An 18919-nucleotide genomic window follows, 5' to 3' on the forward strand; every position below is an offset into this window, starting at 1 on the left:
GAATATTAGTATTGGCTTTAGTATTAGCCATACAGAACATTAAAGTGCCCCTTTTCCATTCAGTGGGTGCCTGAGCCGCTGTGTCCTATCTTCTGACAGTCGCCGTTGTGAACAAACATTTCTTTGAAAAAATGAGACGTTTCCCTTGATCAGAGATATAAATATATAATATATAAATAAATTAAATTTAACTAACATGTGAAATAGCGTGTGAAAAAGTGGTAGTTTAAGCTTTTCTGCTAATATAATATGGAATCGCGTATCTAAAGAATTTAATAACGATATGATTATATTCGTGTACTGCGACAGGGCTGTGTAGGGCTGTTTCGCCTCTCTCTTCATGCGACTGTACCAGGAAGAGGATTTCTTTCTATTCGAAACGTGTATTTTAAAAGTTTAAGAAGTAAAAACCTTACAGCGTACACAGATTTCTAAACTGCTCAGGATCGTTATCTTTGTCTTATGCATAATAATGTTCACCACTCTGTCCAGCAAATTAATAATAAACTTTATTTTATATAGCGTTTTAAACGAATAAGTAATTAGATTGCTCATTAACCTAATCACTTGCTTTTTCTTTTTATTTAGGCTCAGATTTCAACTATAGATCGTATTATTAATAACCATAATAACAACCAACCAACAAAAACAACCATATACTGTAAACATAATACCAACCAAAAACATAGATAACGACCACAATACAAAATCAAATATATCAAACCATTATACTCTCGCAAATGCCTCCAATTATCATAATCCCGCCCCTTATGCAAAACCAAACCCTCCTCCCATCCCAGTTTATCCTCTTTATCATAAACAAAATCCACCTCAATTTTCAACATAAAGCATTACTGCTTACTGTTTTTTTGAGGGGGGGGGAGGTGTCTTTCGCTGGAAATCTCGCCTGCTTCTACTTTACGAGTACAACCCCCTCTCTGCAGGAGTGCTGGCTGTGACGAATTTAACCGGTTTCACAGGTATTTTCAAAGTAGGAAGTACAGTGTTAACTGGTAGCTGGGCTCCTCAATGAAATCGCTTTAACATGCTAATGCGTTGGTGTAACAGTCCGGGAGTGGCAAGCTTCCAATGTCAACTCGACTCGATTGGAAGACAATGAACGTATTTTAGCCCTAAATGAATTAATAGCAAACATGGTTTACATAAAATACATTTTTCCAAGAAAGTTTATAATAATGCGATCTATAGTTGAAATCTGAGCCTAAATATAAAGGAAAAGCATTTTCAGAGAGCAATCACGCTGTGTTTATGTAGAAAAAGCGATTAGGTTTATGAGCAATCTAATTACCTATTCACCTAAAACGCTATATAAAATAAAGTTTATTTAGAGATGAATGATCAGTGTCGCAGTTTAAATAATTTTCGTAGGAGGGCTTGGACAGATTCCAAGTGCATTTTTGCAATTTATGTTGTAATACAGTTTAGAATACAGTTAGTCTAAACTGTATCAGCTTTATTTATGGGTTGCAATTTAGAAAAAGTCAAAAACCGCACTCAAAATGCAATTTAGAGCTTTCTGGCAAGGGGAGACACCCAAATTATAATGTAACATGCCACTGTTTGTGCATGAACAAAGTTATACTGCAATTTTCCTTAGATATGCGATTAAAAAAAATAAATTTTTTGAATCCCCGGCAGAACACACTCCATAAGAATCAGCGCTTTTATACAGTATATCGCCTTTAAACACATATATTTAAACACGCGTTTACGATTTAAATCAAAACGCGATTCAAATCAATATAAATGTTTATTTTGTAACGCATAGGTGACTATTCATTGTTATTAAAAAGACTTAAATTCGATCATGTTGTGATATTTAGAAATATAAATTTGTTTGGTGCGAGTGAGGTTTTATTTAATCTCTGACCAAGGGAAACGTTTCATTTTTTCAAAGAAATGTTTGTTAAAAATAAAGTGATACTGTACAGTAGTTCCATGGGATTCAATCACAGACCATGTGACATGGGAGTCAGGAAACTAACACACAGCGCCACCAGATTTGATAATGCTATAAAAACGCTATAAAATAATGTGACTAGGCACAGAACAAGTTTACAGCACAGTACAATAATAAATGCTGACCATGACTTTAGAAGCATAAATTACCTTACACTCAATTTAAACACAAGCTGTCTTTAGCCCTCTAAGCTGGTTCATACAGAAATGTAGAGATCCAGGCTCAGAACACACAGCTTCATTAGCGAATACATATGCAGGACAACTAGAGAAGACGTTTTACAGAGGATGGATTTTTAGAAACATCCCATCAGTGATATCACTGAAGTCAACTCCTACTGTAGGTAACTGTCGTGTGGATAGTTTCACAAGAATCAGACAAAGGTTTAAGCATTACTTGTTCTAGATAAAACTGCAAAAAAAAACAACAACCCATAATGTACTTCTTTGCGGCTCTGTTTGCCCAAATCATATATTCACAACGTGAAATTAGAAAATAATATTACGTAACCAAAATCCGCAATATGGAAACAGAACCTGTGTAATTGTTGACAGATGATGTTCTCATAACATTTTTACAAGACAAACTACAACATTTAAAAAATGACTTGTATGTACTTGATATCTCTAATCAATCCACGGCGATATAGTTAAAGCAGTCCCCGCACAAAACGAAACTAAAACGCCCTGGGCATACCGTTTCGCGCTTCTTATCAGTTGCTCAAAAGTAATTTGACCGTATGAAATGCATAATATAAACCTAGAAACATATACAGTACGTGAGCAGTATTTACGTAGTATCGGTGTCAAGACATACCTCTCAAATACTGTAAATCAAGTTAAAAATATCTCAAGACCGATTCTGGTCATAATGTAACCATGTTTCGTGTATGTTTTCTTTAAAGTACCGAGACCAGCCATATACTGTATGTTTATGTTCCAAAATTAATATCGTTTATGGCCTTCACACGCGTTGCAGTATGCTCCTATTCTTTTTATGCTCAGGCACTAAGATTTCCCTTCAGTGGTAAAATTCCATATAAATATTCAATACTTAAATGGGCACAGTTAAGACATTAAATATACATATACAGTACATACTGTATACAGTACAGTTTGCATACGGTAATATGTTTATGTTCCTAAATCAATCTCTTTTATGAGCATGTGTAAGGCATGGTGAATCGATTCTCAAAAATTACTGTACTTTGCATGATTGGAAAAAAATGTGTGATTGCGAAATGCTGTGGTGTTACTTTTACAAAGACGGTCAATGAAAAAAAGAATGTGGACCAGGGCAATACTTTGAGTTTACAGCTTGTCCAAGGTCATTCATTATTAATACTATTAGTAATATCTTCGTTAAAGACTTTGATGGCTACAGGTCAAACATGAGAGGTTGAGCTTTATTAGGATACTATTATTTTGCTAGCGGTATTTACCGGTAACTCGCGGTAGACTGCGTACAGCGTACCGGAAAATAATGCGGTATCGCCCGCGCATTTTGAATGGCTGCATCTGTACCTCATACTCATCTTCACACAAAATAAAACCACTAAAGTTTGAAGCGTTTACTTGTCTGTCGGTATTGACAGAATTTCGGACTTCATAAACTGCAATACATTGCAGATGACAATTGATTCTTTAGGATTTGTCAATTAAAAATAATGTACAGTAACTTGCCATTCTTCTATCAATCCATACATTTTCTAAATCACTTATCTAGTACAGGTTTGTGTGGGGAGCTAGAAACTAACCTGGCAAGCAACAGGAAACACTGTGGATGGGACACCAGTCCACAGACACTGTGAGTGTCAATAATAATACTTATTATTGATTTGAAATAAAAGATGAGGTAGCTTAAAATATTATTAATTTTAGATTCAATATACGTACTATCGGAAGAAAAGTATCACTGTAGAGGCATGTATGTCTTTATAAAATAAAGATGAAGTGATTTTAACTGTTAAAAGTCAATTTTTTTAATAATAATTCAAGGCTTTGTGTCGACCTTACTCATAATTAGCAAGTATGGCACAGATGTGCAGAATGATACTTTAATAGTTGTATAAGTCAAATCAAGCCAATGGAAGTTCAAATCCTGATGTTCTAGGCAGGAGAGTCTAGTTGATACAGAACACCACTTTTAGTGATTGACAGCAAATTGACTGCATTTTGTTACAGTAATGAAGTCCAGGGTCCTCATTTGGTGTCCTTCCTGCAGGCTTATCCTGATGTGATTACATTATAACAGGATAATGTGTTTCCTCTTGTTTGTCATGCAAAAACAGCTTTATTGTGAAATGAAAATGAGACATTTATGCAATTGATTCTGTGGAGGCACAACTAAGCAAACTTGTGCAGAATTGAATAATTGTGGGGTGAACTGGGACAATGAGGCATTTACTGTAGGTACAAATTTGCCATGTCTGCGTCATGATAATACACAATCCCATTTTTAAAGGAAGAGGAATTCCCAATTTAGCCAATTTAAAACAAAGTATTAAAAAATTAAAAGATGTGACGGAAGGGAATGGGGGGATGTATCTTACTCTAGCATTCTCCCAGAAATATCCTGTTATCCTTTCATTACATTTCAGTCGGATTACACTGATACTCCAGGATATATTTCCCACTATAGTGTCAATTAAATCCTGTTACTTTGCTTTATTAGATACCTTCAATCACATATATGATACTGTACATGAAAATTCTTCATCAAAGTCTTTTCTCCCTCTTGTCTCTGTATGAACTGTTGTCTCTGCTTTGGAATACTGTAATTAAATTTTTCACTTATCAAACAGCAACATGACTTTACCTATCATATTTTTCTTGTTAGTTTTGGAATTTTGTTAATGTATTTTGTTAAATCTTTATTAATGTGCAGTACTTTGTACTGTTTTATTATGATCTTCCAGATTTTACTCTTTAATCTCTTCCAGATTTGGCCTAACAGTGTAGAATTTTTATAAACCATTTAAATTATTAATCTGCCAGCATTTCCAGATGTTTCATTCAAAGCTTTGGGTGAGGCTGTACCAATTTCCTATATTTAAAACAAATGTTCAATCTTGAAATTAGCACATATTTCTATGGCATTTGTTTTACTGTTGTGCACTTTATATTAATTTAAATTGAAGCTGTCAGGTCCACTGGAAAAGTAATTTGCCTGCTGCTCACATAATTTCTCTGGATTATAAACAAATTCTATGACAACTTGTCACTATTTGATAATTAATCAATTAAATGATTTGTTGTTTGTCAATGATTGCTTGATTATATCAACCTTGTTGTTAATAGGTGAATCATTCAGTGTGTTAAATTCTCTGCAAGAATTTAATTTTGACATATTATGCTGCATTTCTTTATGTTATAGGTTAGTAAAGAAGACAAATATTTCAATTTAATTATAAACAAAATGTATAGCACAGGAATATAAAATTGCAAAGGATGAGAGGGCAAATTTAGTTATATATAATATACTTATATTTGTAAGATGTTATTATTTATATTTTCAGGAATACAGTATGTGATCTCTTCTCCTCCAGCTTTCATTCTGAGAGGTGTCCTCTCATTTATAGTGCCAGCTCAATGAATCTATGTTAAAAATCTGCCACTGCATATATAGCTTCCTCTGTTTGAACTGATTTATCAATGTATATGTCCCTGCACTTGCATATTCTAAATGCGTCTTAGGAAAGATTGATAGATAAGGTCTAACGTACTAAATGGAACACCTACTAAACAATGAACAGCAAATGGAAAGCAATTGCCCAGATCTATAAACCCTGACACTGGTGTCCTCCACTAAATTGAATGGAAATGAAAAAGCAGGTTTAGGAGTGCATGTCCATGAAAATATTCTGTTTTCTATAAAGAAGAGCTAATGACGTAATCCCTATTGCAATATCACTATGTTAATGTTTTTCAGTCTTTTTATCAGCCCACAGCAAAGGCGTGCACATTTTCTATAAAAAAATGTGATTTGCTCTGTTTTCCTGTAATGACTTGAACATTTGTGGTGAGTTTCTTCAATTTTAATACACATGCCTTTTTGAAAGATTACTTCCCCTAAACATAAATGAGCACAATAAACTGTGAAAAACTGAATTGTATATCTTTGTGGTTCTTCAGTACATTTATAATGCTAGCATGGTACTTCTAACAGAAGACCAACATTCATTTTGTTTTTTCCAGGGAGAAAATGTGGCAGTTTTAAACTCCAGTAATGTACTTTGTTTTGTATTGCTCTGAAGTCTCCCTCTGAGACTGTACAATGCTGCAGTAAGATGACTCATTTTGCCATCGCAGCTTTGTTTGTTGTTCTGTTCTTTTATTATAATGAGTACAGCAGCTCTGCTTCAGAACAAAATGTTCTACTTAGAATAATAATTCAATTTACATTCTGAAAATAACCACCCTTTATGTTGGACTAGGATTTCCTGTACCTTCAACTCACTTAGCAACTGAACAGGTAAGTTGTACAAGCTTGACAATTTTCACAAGCTACCACTTCAGTATTATAAAAACACGTGAAACAAAGGTAAAAGTGAATTACTTTGACCTTTCTAAGCACATATGAAAACCTTCCTTAAAAAAATAATTAAACTATAAATTTAATTTTAGTCCTAATTTCTACTATTTCTTTTCCCTATAATGGTCTCTAATTGATCCCTTGTCACAAATCCGGTTATGGGTGTCACCAAGGCTACGTCCTGTGAATATATGTACCACATAATGTATTTACTTTTTTTTCCCCAATATTATCCCAAAGGTCTTTTCTGTGGCAATATATATGCTAATTCCATATTTTTGGGAAGAAAAAATGTATCAGTGAATGAATGAATTTAGTGTAAAGATTTCAACAGTATACAGTAGCAGAACAGGAACTGCTCTTGTCCTATAAAAATGAAAAGGAAAAAAATGATATGATTACTCTATGTGATCATTATAACAATGTGTCTTCCTTTGCATCCATAAAACTAACACCAGATTTGAAAAGAAATTAATTTTGTCTTAGTATGAATGCTAAAAGGAAAAAAACTTCCTTGAGACTGGACGTCATTGCAAATCACGTTTTGTAAATTATTCTCATTCAACCCTGTTTTGGCAATTTGACAACATTTAAGAAATTAGTTTGCACAATATTAAATATCGATGGCTGTTCATACTGTTTAATGGCTGGTTAATTATTTAGAAATCAGAAAAGCTGAACCTTTTATACTCAAGCACATAATACACTATCTACAAGGATTATCTGTTTCAAAGCACTCTAAAATTTGGAACGTTTCTACAACACTCTCAAAGCTTCTGTGTGGTTAATAAAACAATAACTGCTGCTTGAATGGTGCAAGATTTAAGCTTTATTTCATCCCTAGCTTAACCAGATGGCCTGCTGTATTTACGAATGTCCTCTGCACTGCAAAGAACACATCAGTGTACTGTATAATATTTTATCTGTTTTCCAATTGAAAACTTGGATATTCAACCAAATGTAACTTATTAAATAAAAATGTTATAAAGTATTGGTTGGCAGGAGTGGGATCTGTATATTTTGTTCTTTGGTTTTGTAATTAAAATCAAATCTGAAGAGGTCCCATTCTATCAAATTGATCCAATATGTAGAAAAATGACTGAATTTTAGCACAAGTATTGACGCACATTGACAAATACTGAATATTGAGGACTGTGTGAATTTGCAGCTAGTGCAGTTGTGATAACGGGAAATATACAGTATTTGCTAAAGTGGTGTTCTTGGATTGGGTGTGTGGTGCATTATCAGCCTGGCCTTTCCCTTTCATGTGGAAAATGTTAAGTGTACAAGACAATTGGCAGGTCATAAGAACATAGGAAATGCTATGAATTAGAAGAGACCATTCAGCGCATCTTGCTCATGTGCTTGCTAGTAGGTTATTGATCCAAAGATCTTGACCATGCTTTTATTGAGGTATTTCAGGAAGTCTGTTTCAATCACATGACTGAGCAATTTGTTTCAGACCCTCATGGCCACTTAGTGTAAAGATGTGTAGCTTCTTTCAGTTTACACTTGTGTCCTTTCTTTCACAACTGATCATGATGTAGTTCTCTGAGTTGACGTTTGGGATTTCAAATACTTGTATCAAATTCAATAATAATCTTCTTCAATCGGCATTATTCAGTTCCTTTAACTTGTTTAAGACATAACCTTATATTGTTCTCCTGTAAAATTATTCCATAGAAGCAATGTCCTTTTTATGACATATTGACCAAAACTGTACATTCTAATGGGTTCTGAGTGTCCTTTGTTACGTCCCAGTGTGTATTCTGTGTGTGTTTATTCTGTTATGTCCACACTGCTGACCCTTGATTGTTCTCCCTTCCCCCATTGGCCAACCATCACACCACTATTTCAATATGATGTCATCATCAATCAGCCCTCAGCCAATCAGAACTCATTTTATTCACTATATAACATGGAGGCTTTCAGGAAGAAGAGGCCTTTTGTTTGACTTTGGTCCTGTTTGGTTTTGGTTATCGCTTCGGCTTCGGCTTCGGCTTCGGCTTCATGTGTGTGTATTTTTGTATAGCTTCGGCTTTGTTGTTTTGTTGGTGTTTTTTGTTAGTTTCTTTGTACTTTCGCTTGTTTGTGTGTTCATCCCTGTTTTGCCATTACCTTGCCCCAGTGTTACATGTTCAACTTTTGTGTTCTTTTGTACCCTGCTCCTGTTGATTACTCTTGTTTTCCCTTATTTGTATTCCTGGTTCACTTGTGTTTTTGTGTGAACGTTTGTATATAAGGTTAGTTTAGGTTGTTGGGTACACTTACACACTTAGTTGATTTTGTATTAGTACACTAGTTTAGTACGGGTGAGTGCCGTTTGTCTTGTATGGTTTTGGGTAGTCAGTGCAGGTTAGCTAGGGTGTTGAAGACGCCGAAGACCGTGTGTTTTGGGTTTTCTTTTGTAGTCAGATTAGCTTTCCCTCACTGTCCTAGCCAGCTCCATTTTTGTTTATTTTCTTTCCTTTGGCACCACTCTAGTTCCTTACCCTTGTTATCATGGTTTCTAGTCCCTCACCAAAACCCCCCCTGCTTCTAAAAGAATTATCCTAAATGTTACACCCCTTTACCCCTAGACACGTGGGGTCGTAACGCCTTCAAGTACTTACTTTATCTTGACAATATATCTTAAGATTTTGTTGGGTTTTTTAATAGAGGCATTTTAGATGAGAACAATAAGAAGTCACCAAAGCAAATGTACTTAAGAAATTTATAGAAGTCATAGCTTGTGACTAGTGTGTGAATTTCTTTACAATTACTGCTGTGACTGATGAATGAGTGTACATCATCCTGCTGCAGTTTGCTACTTGTTTCCACCATCCTGATTTCAATAAAGACAGTAGTATTGTTGTCCTAGAACAGAGTAGTATTACATGCAAACAATATAACATTATATGCCACTATGTAGGAGATTAGGTGGAGATGTGAGAAAATATTTCACCAGTTGAATTGAACTGAGCCTTAGTGTGGGAGCCCCAAAGCAGGAATTAGGCTGGAAAAGTGGGTTAACCCAATGAATTACACAATTATAGTGCAATCATGTATCCTTCCATTTTGATAAACTCTGAGGAGCCCAAATGCTCACAATAGATGTAATTAGATGTCATTCCCCTAGCTGTCTCTTGATTAACTACACCACACTAGTGCTATTTTATTATAATTATACTGTTTTATTTATGAGCACTTTTCAATACATTCAAAGTGCAGATATAATACTGTATATAAAATTGTATTATATAGTAATATACTGTACAGTACATTATATAACACTTGGTACAGTTATATATAATATACTGTAACACCAGATAATAATCAGACAATGTGTGAAACCATACATTATATATTAAAAGCTGTATTAAAAAGATAGCTGAAAGATAGAGAGGCTTGAAAATGTAGGCAAGTGCAAAATATCTAATGGTAATAAGATCCTGAGATATGGTCTTGCACATACAGTAAGAAGGGTGTATTGCCCATTTTGTAGAGTTTTATCTTTGGCAAAGTGAAAAAGCAAAAATTAGCAGGTTTCAGATTAAAAGTTGATCTGTTCTCATGTAATAAGTCCTTAAAATGATATTGTATCCGGACCGTTCAATGTATTATACATGAGTAGGAGAAATTCTTGAGTTCATGCTATATTTTGCTATGAGAGTACAATTACAAAGGAAGAGAGCTAGACATGCTGATGAGTACTTCCAGTTAGCATTTCCATCCATTTTCTAACCGCTTTACATACTGAAGACTATTTAGTGCCTTAAAAGATATCTGTAAGGCTGATACAGTGATCTCATCTTGATGAAATAAAGGCATATATGAATAATTAATTATTAGAAAGGCAAAGAAACAGTTATTAAGCAACATTACTTAACTGGGAAGAATTTATTAGATTCTTTACATGGAATGACTTTGAGTAGTTGATGCTCTGAGATGATGATGATGATGATGATAAAGATTATTATTACAATAATAACAATAATAATGAGAAATCTAGATTTTAGATTTCACACCCTCGCACCCTTTACCTGTTCCTTTGCAGCCTACACATGCATACGTGATACATTATTAGCACACTAGTGAAAACACCACTGTTGATTTGGATGATCTCAGCAGTTTAAGTAAGTCCTAGCACAGTACATTGTAGAGCACCATGAGCTAGTGGGATAACATTAAATCTAAAACAACTAAGATTGTTTAACTGTCATCTGGTAAAGGAGTGATTCCTTGGCAGTTTTATGTTTCATCCAGTAGAAGGCAGTGATTAATAATCCACACTTATATCCAGAAGGAGAAGAATGTCCCGGAGTCAGAAGCCATCAGCACATCATTAGCTATCTTAAAAAGAGATAATTCAGTTCTGTGGCACTGTTTAAATACTGACTGAAATGTTTCATGAGCTCATTAGATGCAAGGTAAGATTGTAACTGCACTACTACCACTTGTTGCTGGGTTTAATGAAAATGCCCAAACTGGAAGTACAGTAGAACAGTATCTTTTTTAGAACTTTGTGGTTTTGATTAGGGTTTTTAACAGAGGTGTGATAGTAGCAGACATTAAATCTACAAGACTGACACCAGTTTTAATATTTCAGGTATCCATTGATACGTTTAGAAAACTTTAGTAAAACTGCTGTGAAGCTAGCTTTGAATGGGTGTAGCGGCAATGCTTGTTAATAAGACAGAGTTAAGCGTTGGTATGCTCCTAAAGGAGGCCCCATCTCACCCTCCATCTCTGTGGTGCAACCACAGAGAAAGAATTCATGCAAGTTGATTTAAGATGTTTTTCTTTTGATAAGAAGCAAGCTCCCAGACGGGGATGCCATTAGCTAAGCCTGGCTATCATGATCAATGGTCATCCACTGGCGCCTATCAGTCTAGGGAGTGCCGAATGGACATCTGGACTGCATTTCTAAGTGTCAAGAGTAAGTGACTTATATCTCACCTTGACCAACCAATCAGGGACTGGTAATACCACGTGGGTCTCCAATGCCCGCCAAACTCTCAACCAATCAGCACACATCTGGGTCTTGATCAAAAAGGGAGCGCAAGCTCAGTTCTGGGCTCTCCTTGGCCATTTTCGCGCATCCTCAGAGACAATCAAGTGACAACTGCTGTTGTCTGCAAAAGGACTTGGACTTTGTTCTAAGCGCGAGGCCGAGGATCCCGTACGTACTCAGAATTCTACCAACGTGAATGCTCCGCTTGATCAACGGCAGCCTACAGTTGGACCCTCGTCGACAACCTGAATAGCTTATTCAGAAGCAGCGCTGGACCGGGAACGAACCAGTTTCTTCCCAGGCAAAAGAGTGACTTGTGAGGACTCGCGGTCACACTCTGTGCATAGAGACTTTCTACTAGCCAGCCGGACTGCTGGTAGATCCCCTCGGAGCAACGACTGCCCTGCGCGCCGCAGTCAGATTCCTCCGCCCGTCCTACTCCGAGCTGCACCTCGACTGGTTGGCCTGTAGCCAGAGGACGCCGACACAACGCCCATTGGACAACCGCTGCAACAGAGGCTGCAACAGAGCCTGTCAGCTGGTTTGGTGTTCCTGCCGGGAAATTCCAAATCCAAACACAGTGGATAAGTAAACCCCATGTTCTACATTGCGTCTCGAGAATTTAATTGTACCTCAACACAAGTTGTTATCAATTTAATTCATGAGTAATGTATTTACTTCCGAGTTTAGAGTAACAGTGGGTAATAACACTGAGTAGCGATTTGGTAACCGAACGATATATATTGACATATATTCTCTGTTGTGTATCTCTTTGTGTTTGCATCTCTTCGAGATTATATACCTTGTATATTGATAACCCTCACAGTAAGGTCTGCCACTCGTATCCAGGCAGACTAGTATATGTTTGCTGCACAGTTCATATTAATAAATGTATCTCGTGTATTGAACCCGTGTGTGTGCGTTGTTAGTTGTTCTGACGATTGATTTTCTAAAAGCCCCAACGAACAACCTCGTGGTTACTGCTACAATTGATAATTGTCTCAGTAAACCCATCAAACCACTACATTTACTGGCGTCCCTGGGTGGGCAGTTTAGAATGAAATGAGAATCAATCGCACAGAATAACTGATATTGCTGTGAGTTCAAGTTCAGCACAGCACCGCGGCTTCTATACGCGAATACCGGGTGTGCTGATAACTGCGTAAAGAAATCCCCCTGTTTTCTAGCGTTTAGTGTAACGTGTGCTGATTGGAAATCCATCTGCTCGGGTGTTTAGATTCCATACTGTATTTTGGTAAAAGAAAAAAAAAAGTAATACTCTTAATGTTTCTCTGACGTAATGACAATGGCTGCTAAAATGTCTGAAGTGGAGTCGCTTATAAGTACTATTTCTAGCGACGACAATCCTGGTTACTGGAGCGGTATCGAAAAGTTGAACTTTGATGATATTGAGGAGCTGCAAATAGATTTAGTAGCTAAGGTAGCGAACCAGCTTAACACAGGAGGGTCCGTGAACGCAGTTCAGGTCCTGTCGAGTTTCGCCTTAAATCTAGCTAAACAGCTGGAACTGTCTTTGTCCGAGCTGACAAAGTTTCAAAAGCTTCAGGGAAAGCTAGAAAGATATAAGGCGGAGCGAGTTGAGTTGTTGGATATAATCAGAGAAAAGAGAGTGAAAAATGAGGAAAGTGAAGACAGACTCAGGGAAGTTTTAGGTAAATTAGATGACCTGTCTGCTAGAGAAACTGCGGCTGAGGTAGCTAGGAGAGACCTGGAAGCGAGCTTGAAAGAAAAAGAAAAAGAAATTGAGCGTTTAAATGAGCTCAGCCAGGAAAGGCAAAAGGAGTTAGATGCTGCCGTACTGGAAGCAAAACAGGCTAGATTCCACTTGCATGCCAGCCCACCTAGCAGCCCGGAGCGCTCACCCAGCGCGCCGGGGGGAGGTTTCTCCCGGCCAGGGTCCGTGGTCGGATCGGCATGGGGGAGATCGCCGAGTCCTGCGCGAGACGCAAGGGCGATGCAATTCAGGCAGAGACCCCCTGCTCCTGATCACGGCCGTCCCCCTGCCCGCGGAGAAACCGTAAAATTTAACCTCCACTCCCTGAGGCAGTTAGCCAAAGATGTAGAAAGGTTTGACCCGTCAGTGTCAGGGAATAATGTGGAAACCTACATCGATGAGCTGAGACACACTTTGCAGTTTATGCCCGGAGCGTCCGAACGGGAAAAGGCTATGTTAGTAAGGAAAACTACTAGCCGAGCGGTCCACGAGTGGATGTCTAGACAAGGACCGGAGGTCTGTAATAGCTTTGAGGAGCTGTGTCAGGCAATGATCGGAGAATTTTCGGCTTTTATTGATCCCATAGCTGCCGTGGCCGCTGCGCACCATATTAAGCACGAAAAAGCTGAAGCCCCTCGCGACTATTATGAGAGGCTTAGGCGCACTTATTTTGCAGGGCGGAATGAAAAGGGTTGCGAAGAGAACGTGAATTTCAAAGGTTTATTCATTGCTAATCTGCATCCCTCAATCAGGAAAATGATTGTGATGCACACTGATGCAAAAGCGATGAAAATGGCTGACATTAGAAGGTTGGCTCAAAAAGCCTGGGGAGCTGAAGTCTCTGCTTCCTCAGAGCGAAAACCTGCTAAAACGGCCGTGTTCGCCACTAAAGCCAGCAGGGTTGACAACTCGCCTCAGCTCGAGGGAGCTGAGGTTCCTGAGCCCGCTAAGCCCCGGCGCAAAGTAGGCAGGCAGGACCGCACTAAGCGTCAGAGCTGCCGTGAGCGCTACGGGGAAGGCAAGGGCACAGGCAGAGCCTATCAGAAGGCTGGACGAAGGGAGTCGACTGCAACCCGCCTGGCCAGGCTTGAACAAGCCCTGCTTGAGAGATCAGGACAGGGTAAACCTTCCGCACCGAATGCCGGAAGCGTGAATGAGCTTAGGGGGACCACGCCCCTTCTCACTGGAGGAGGCGGGGATCCATCCCAAACCCCTCCCTCAGTCTATCTGATTGGGTGGGAGGGTTCCTGCCTGGAAGAAGGCTGTGACTCTGAGTTGGGCGCTGACCCCGCCCCTGAAGTCAAAGAAAAGGCAGGCTTCCAACAATTCTTAGGGAATCTCAGCCAGAAAGGCAAAGCAAGGCGTATTTATATCAAGGTTTCTCTTGAAAATGTCTTAGATAGAGAAGCACTGATTGACACTGGGGCTGAAATTAGTTTGATGTCAGCCGATCTACTCAGTGAGCTCAAACGAGTAGCGAAAGGAAAAGGCATCAGACTTAAGGTAGAACCGTGTAAGATAGATATTTCCAGCTACACCCAGGATCATGCCAGGATCACACACCGAGTGTGGGTGGCACTTAGGTTCGGGCCAATGAACGTGGTGCATCCTGTTTACATCTCTAGGTTTAAAACAGAGCCACTACTCATTGGCCAAGACCTGCTTGACAGGCTGGAGCCTCTGGTGGACTGCCAGCGTGGAAAATTGTGGGCTCAGGTCAAGCACCCTAAGCCTGTCGTACAGCAAAAAGGGGGGTTCAGTGGTTATGCTGTGATCACACAGTGCCCACTGAACACCATAGCTGAGTTGGAGGATCCTCCTGGTTCCTCTGGACGAGAAATAAATGTCTCTTCTTGCTTTCCAAAACTACAGGGAAGTCCTGCCCAGGCCAGCACTCCCACGGTCTCCCAACTACAGGAGCAGTGCTCCGAGCAGCTGCTTGACCCGCCAGGTAAAGCACACCCCTTTTTCATCCCTGAAGAAGAGTGGATCTCCCTGTCCGGTAATGAATGGGAGTCCTTTCTGTGCGCCCTGGTACCTCAGGGGGGCCAGGACTACCACCCCATGGTGGTGGGAGGGGTCCAGGTGGCAGAAGTGCAGGTTGATGATGTAATTCTCAGCCTCAGCTCTGAGAAGTCCATAATCAGTGAAGTTCTGTTCGAGGACCTGTCGCGAAGCCGTCAGGTGACCCTGGTGACGCAATCACAGGTTCTGTGGTGGGCACCCCCACCTCATAGGTCTATTTGGAGCAAAGGAAGCTGTGCAGCTTCCATCTCCATCGGAAAAAGGAAGTTTGCTCACTACTTCCAGGTAGCACCTCAGCTGACCCATTCGGTCTGTATAGGTGCAGACCTGTTGGTTCGACTGGGCGCCCAACTGGACACAGTAAACAGTGTGCTGTGGACACGGGTGAACCCAGATGCCCACTCTCTAAGCGGCGACCCCGAGAACATTCGGTCAGGTCAGACGATTCCTCAGGCCTGCCAGGTAGTAAACGAATCGGACCTGATCGTTCCTGCGTCAACAGCAGGGTTTCCGGTACGCCTTGTCCTAAAGAAGGGACAGAGAATGGATGCTGAGATGGTTTTCTTCCAACCATCAGCTCAGTTTATCAGACTGAACCTAGCAGTCTGTGGTACCCCCAGACTGGAAAGGAATGGCCGAGCCACCTGCCTGTTGGTGCAAAACATAGCAAAACAAGATGTCAAAATCCCTGCTCGCACTGACATGGGACTGGTAATTGACAATGGTTTCTATGATTTCGAACTGGCCATCCCAGTACTGGGGCAGCTCCCTGGTCCCTTGGCCAGGGAGGGGGGAACCGAGCAGGTGTACTACACCTACCCCCGGCGGATGATTGCAATTATGCCAATAGAGGGATTCTGCAACCAGGAAGTGTGCAGAGTGGACCTTAGCGATAAGGATGAGATGCTTGTGTATACAGTACACGCAGGGGTCCCGACGGACCACTCAGCCGAGAGTGCGACCCGGGATACCGCCATGCCGTCAAAAGCGGGGTTCCTAGAGCAGGTACAGGAACAGGTTGGTAAGGCAGATACCCTGGAAACGGAAAGCCAGCGTCAGCAGCTGCGTCAGATCTTCCAGGATTTCCAGGAAGTGTTTGCACGGGACGCCTATGACTGCGGGGTGACGGATTTGCACACAGTGCGCATTCCTACGGCCCCTGGCGCCCGCCCAACCTATGTCAGGCAGTATCGCATTCCCCTCACGGCATACGAGTCCATAAAGCAGACGTTGGATGCTCTACTAGAGCGTCAGATCATAAGGGAGTGTAACTCCACTTATAACTCCCCACTGTGGCCGGTGCTGAAACCCAATGGTAAGTGGCGTCTGACCATTGACTACCGGCAGCTAAATAAACAGGTTCCTTTGTCACGATGGCCAATGATCTACCTAGATCAGGAGTTAGCCAAGGTGACAACAGCGAAATATTTCACCACAGTGGATGTGGCCAATGGGTTCTGGACCCTTAAGGTAGAACCGACAGACCAGTACAAACTGGCCTTTTCCTTTGGAAACAGGCAGTTCACCTGGAATCGATGCCCCTTTGGGTATTCCAACTCCCCAGCGGAGTTCAACATATTTCTGCACAAAGCCATGAGTGATGCAGCCGCCAGGGGCAACTTGGTCTATGTGGACGATATTCTGATGCGGAGTCAGACCTGGGAAGAACACATGGCCGAGATCAGGCATGTGTTGACCCAGCTCTCCCGTGCAGGGGCCAAACTGTCTCTGGCTAAGGGACAGTGGTGTAGGACCCAAGTGGAGTACGTGGGACTATTGGTTGGAGCCCAAGGCATACAGCCACAGTCCAGCAGAGTCCAAGCTATCCAGAATATGAAGTCGCCCACTAACCTGTCTGAACTGCGCAGCTTTCTGGGAGTATGTAATTATTCCCGGCAGTTCATTGAGGATTACGCTGAAATAGCAAGGCCCCTCCACAAGCTGTTGCAGAAAGACGTGCCCTTTGAGTGGGGACCTTCCTCAGAACAGGCTGTAATGGAGCTGAAGCGCAGACTCGGTAGTGCGCCGTGCTTGGCCTACCCTGACAAAAATAAGGTCTTCTACCTTGAAGCAGGGTTCTCAGAGCACTGCCTTGGGGCTGCTCTGAGTCAGGAATATGACCAAGAGCGAAGGGTGGTGGCGTATGCCAGTCGAGCCCTGAGCCCAGTGGAGCAGAAGTTCTTGGACTGCGAGAAGGCCCTGTTGTCTACGGTCTGGTCGGTAGAACACTTCCGTAGTTATGTAGGGGGACAAAAGATCATCATCGAAACCTGCCACCAACCTGTGACATTCCTGCATAGCCAGAGACTGAAAGCGGGCAGGGTGTCAAATAGCAGGATTGTGGCATGGATGATGGCCCTACAAGGCTATGAGATAGAGGTACGTTATGCACAGAGCAAGAAAATGTACCTGGGACAGGGCCTGGCTTTGGGCCAAGTGTGTCACGGCTGTGACACTGACATGGAAGCTCCAGAAACAATTCCCGCTGCTGAGCTACCGAACAATCACCGGTACTACGATGAAAACGTGGGCCAGGGCTTACCCATGGCCTATGTTGATGGTTGCTCTTTTCGCCACGAACAGCAGGTGCTAGCAGGGGTAGGAGTAGTCTGGCAAGACAATACTCCCTGTGGGCCGACCTGCTATAAGCTAGGACCAAAGACTAGTCAGTATGCGGAAGTAGCTGGGGTGCTGATCACCCTCCAGCAGGCCCTGACAAATGGCCTTAAACAATTTGTCATCTGTAGTGACTCGAACTACGCCCGACATAGCTTCGTGTCCCATCTTCCGTATTGGAAGGGTAACGGCATGAAAAATGCCCGGGGCAAGGAAGTAAAGAACAAAGAGTTGTTCCTGGCCAGTGACAAGCTCACGACCGAGGCTGGAATGATGGTTTACTGGAGGAAGGTGAAGGGACACTCCCAGGTGAAGGGACCCGACAAAGACGGGAATGATGAGGCCGACCGGCTGGCTAAATCTGGCGCCTTAGAGGGTGAACCCTGGCAGTTCCAGCAGGAATGGCTACCCCCAGAAACCGTGGCTGAGGTCAAGGCGGTCACCCGAAGCAGGGCTAGACAGGATGTCGGAGCTGACCCTCAATCTGTAGTGCTTGGGTCACAGGGTTTTAACACCGATCTTGCGGAAATGCAGAAACAGGACCCAGCAATTGGGCTAATGTATCAGCATATCGCTGACCCAGTGCGTCAACCTCTTTCGGAGCAGGTGCTGAGCCAGTCTCCAGAGCTGAAGGAGCTGGCAGAGGTGAAAGACAACCTAAAAATTATAAAGGGGTTGTTGGTTTGTGTACCAGTTGCATAAGGTGTCCCAAAGTGGGTAGTTCCCCGCTGCCATCGGGGGGTCATGATCCAACACGCTCATGACGAGCCCTGTGGGGGTCACCGGGGAATCAAGGCCACATACGACACTATCCAGCAGGTGGCATTCTGGCCTCACATGGGCCAAGACATCGCCGCGTATGTAAAGGGGTGTCTGACGTGTAGCCAGTTCCAACCATCACGGCCCTTGCACCGTGCACCACTCCAGAAAAAGGGCATGACATTCCCCTGGTCCAATCTACAAATGGATTGGGTGGGGCCGCTGGTGAGGTCATCCAGAGGGAACAAATATTTCCTCACGGTTACGTGTGCATTCA

This window comes from Atractosteus spatula, chromosome 2 (assembly GCF_055471065.1).
Source record: "Atractosteus spatula isolate fAtrSpa1 chromosome 2, fAtrSpa1.hap1, whole genome shotgun sequence".
Classification (NCBI taxonomy): domain Eukaryota; kingdom Metazoa; phylum Chordata; class Actinopteri; order Semionotiformes; family Lepisosteidae; genus Atractosteus; species Atractosteus spatula.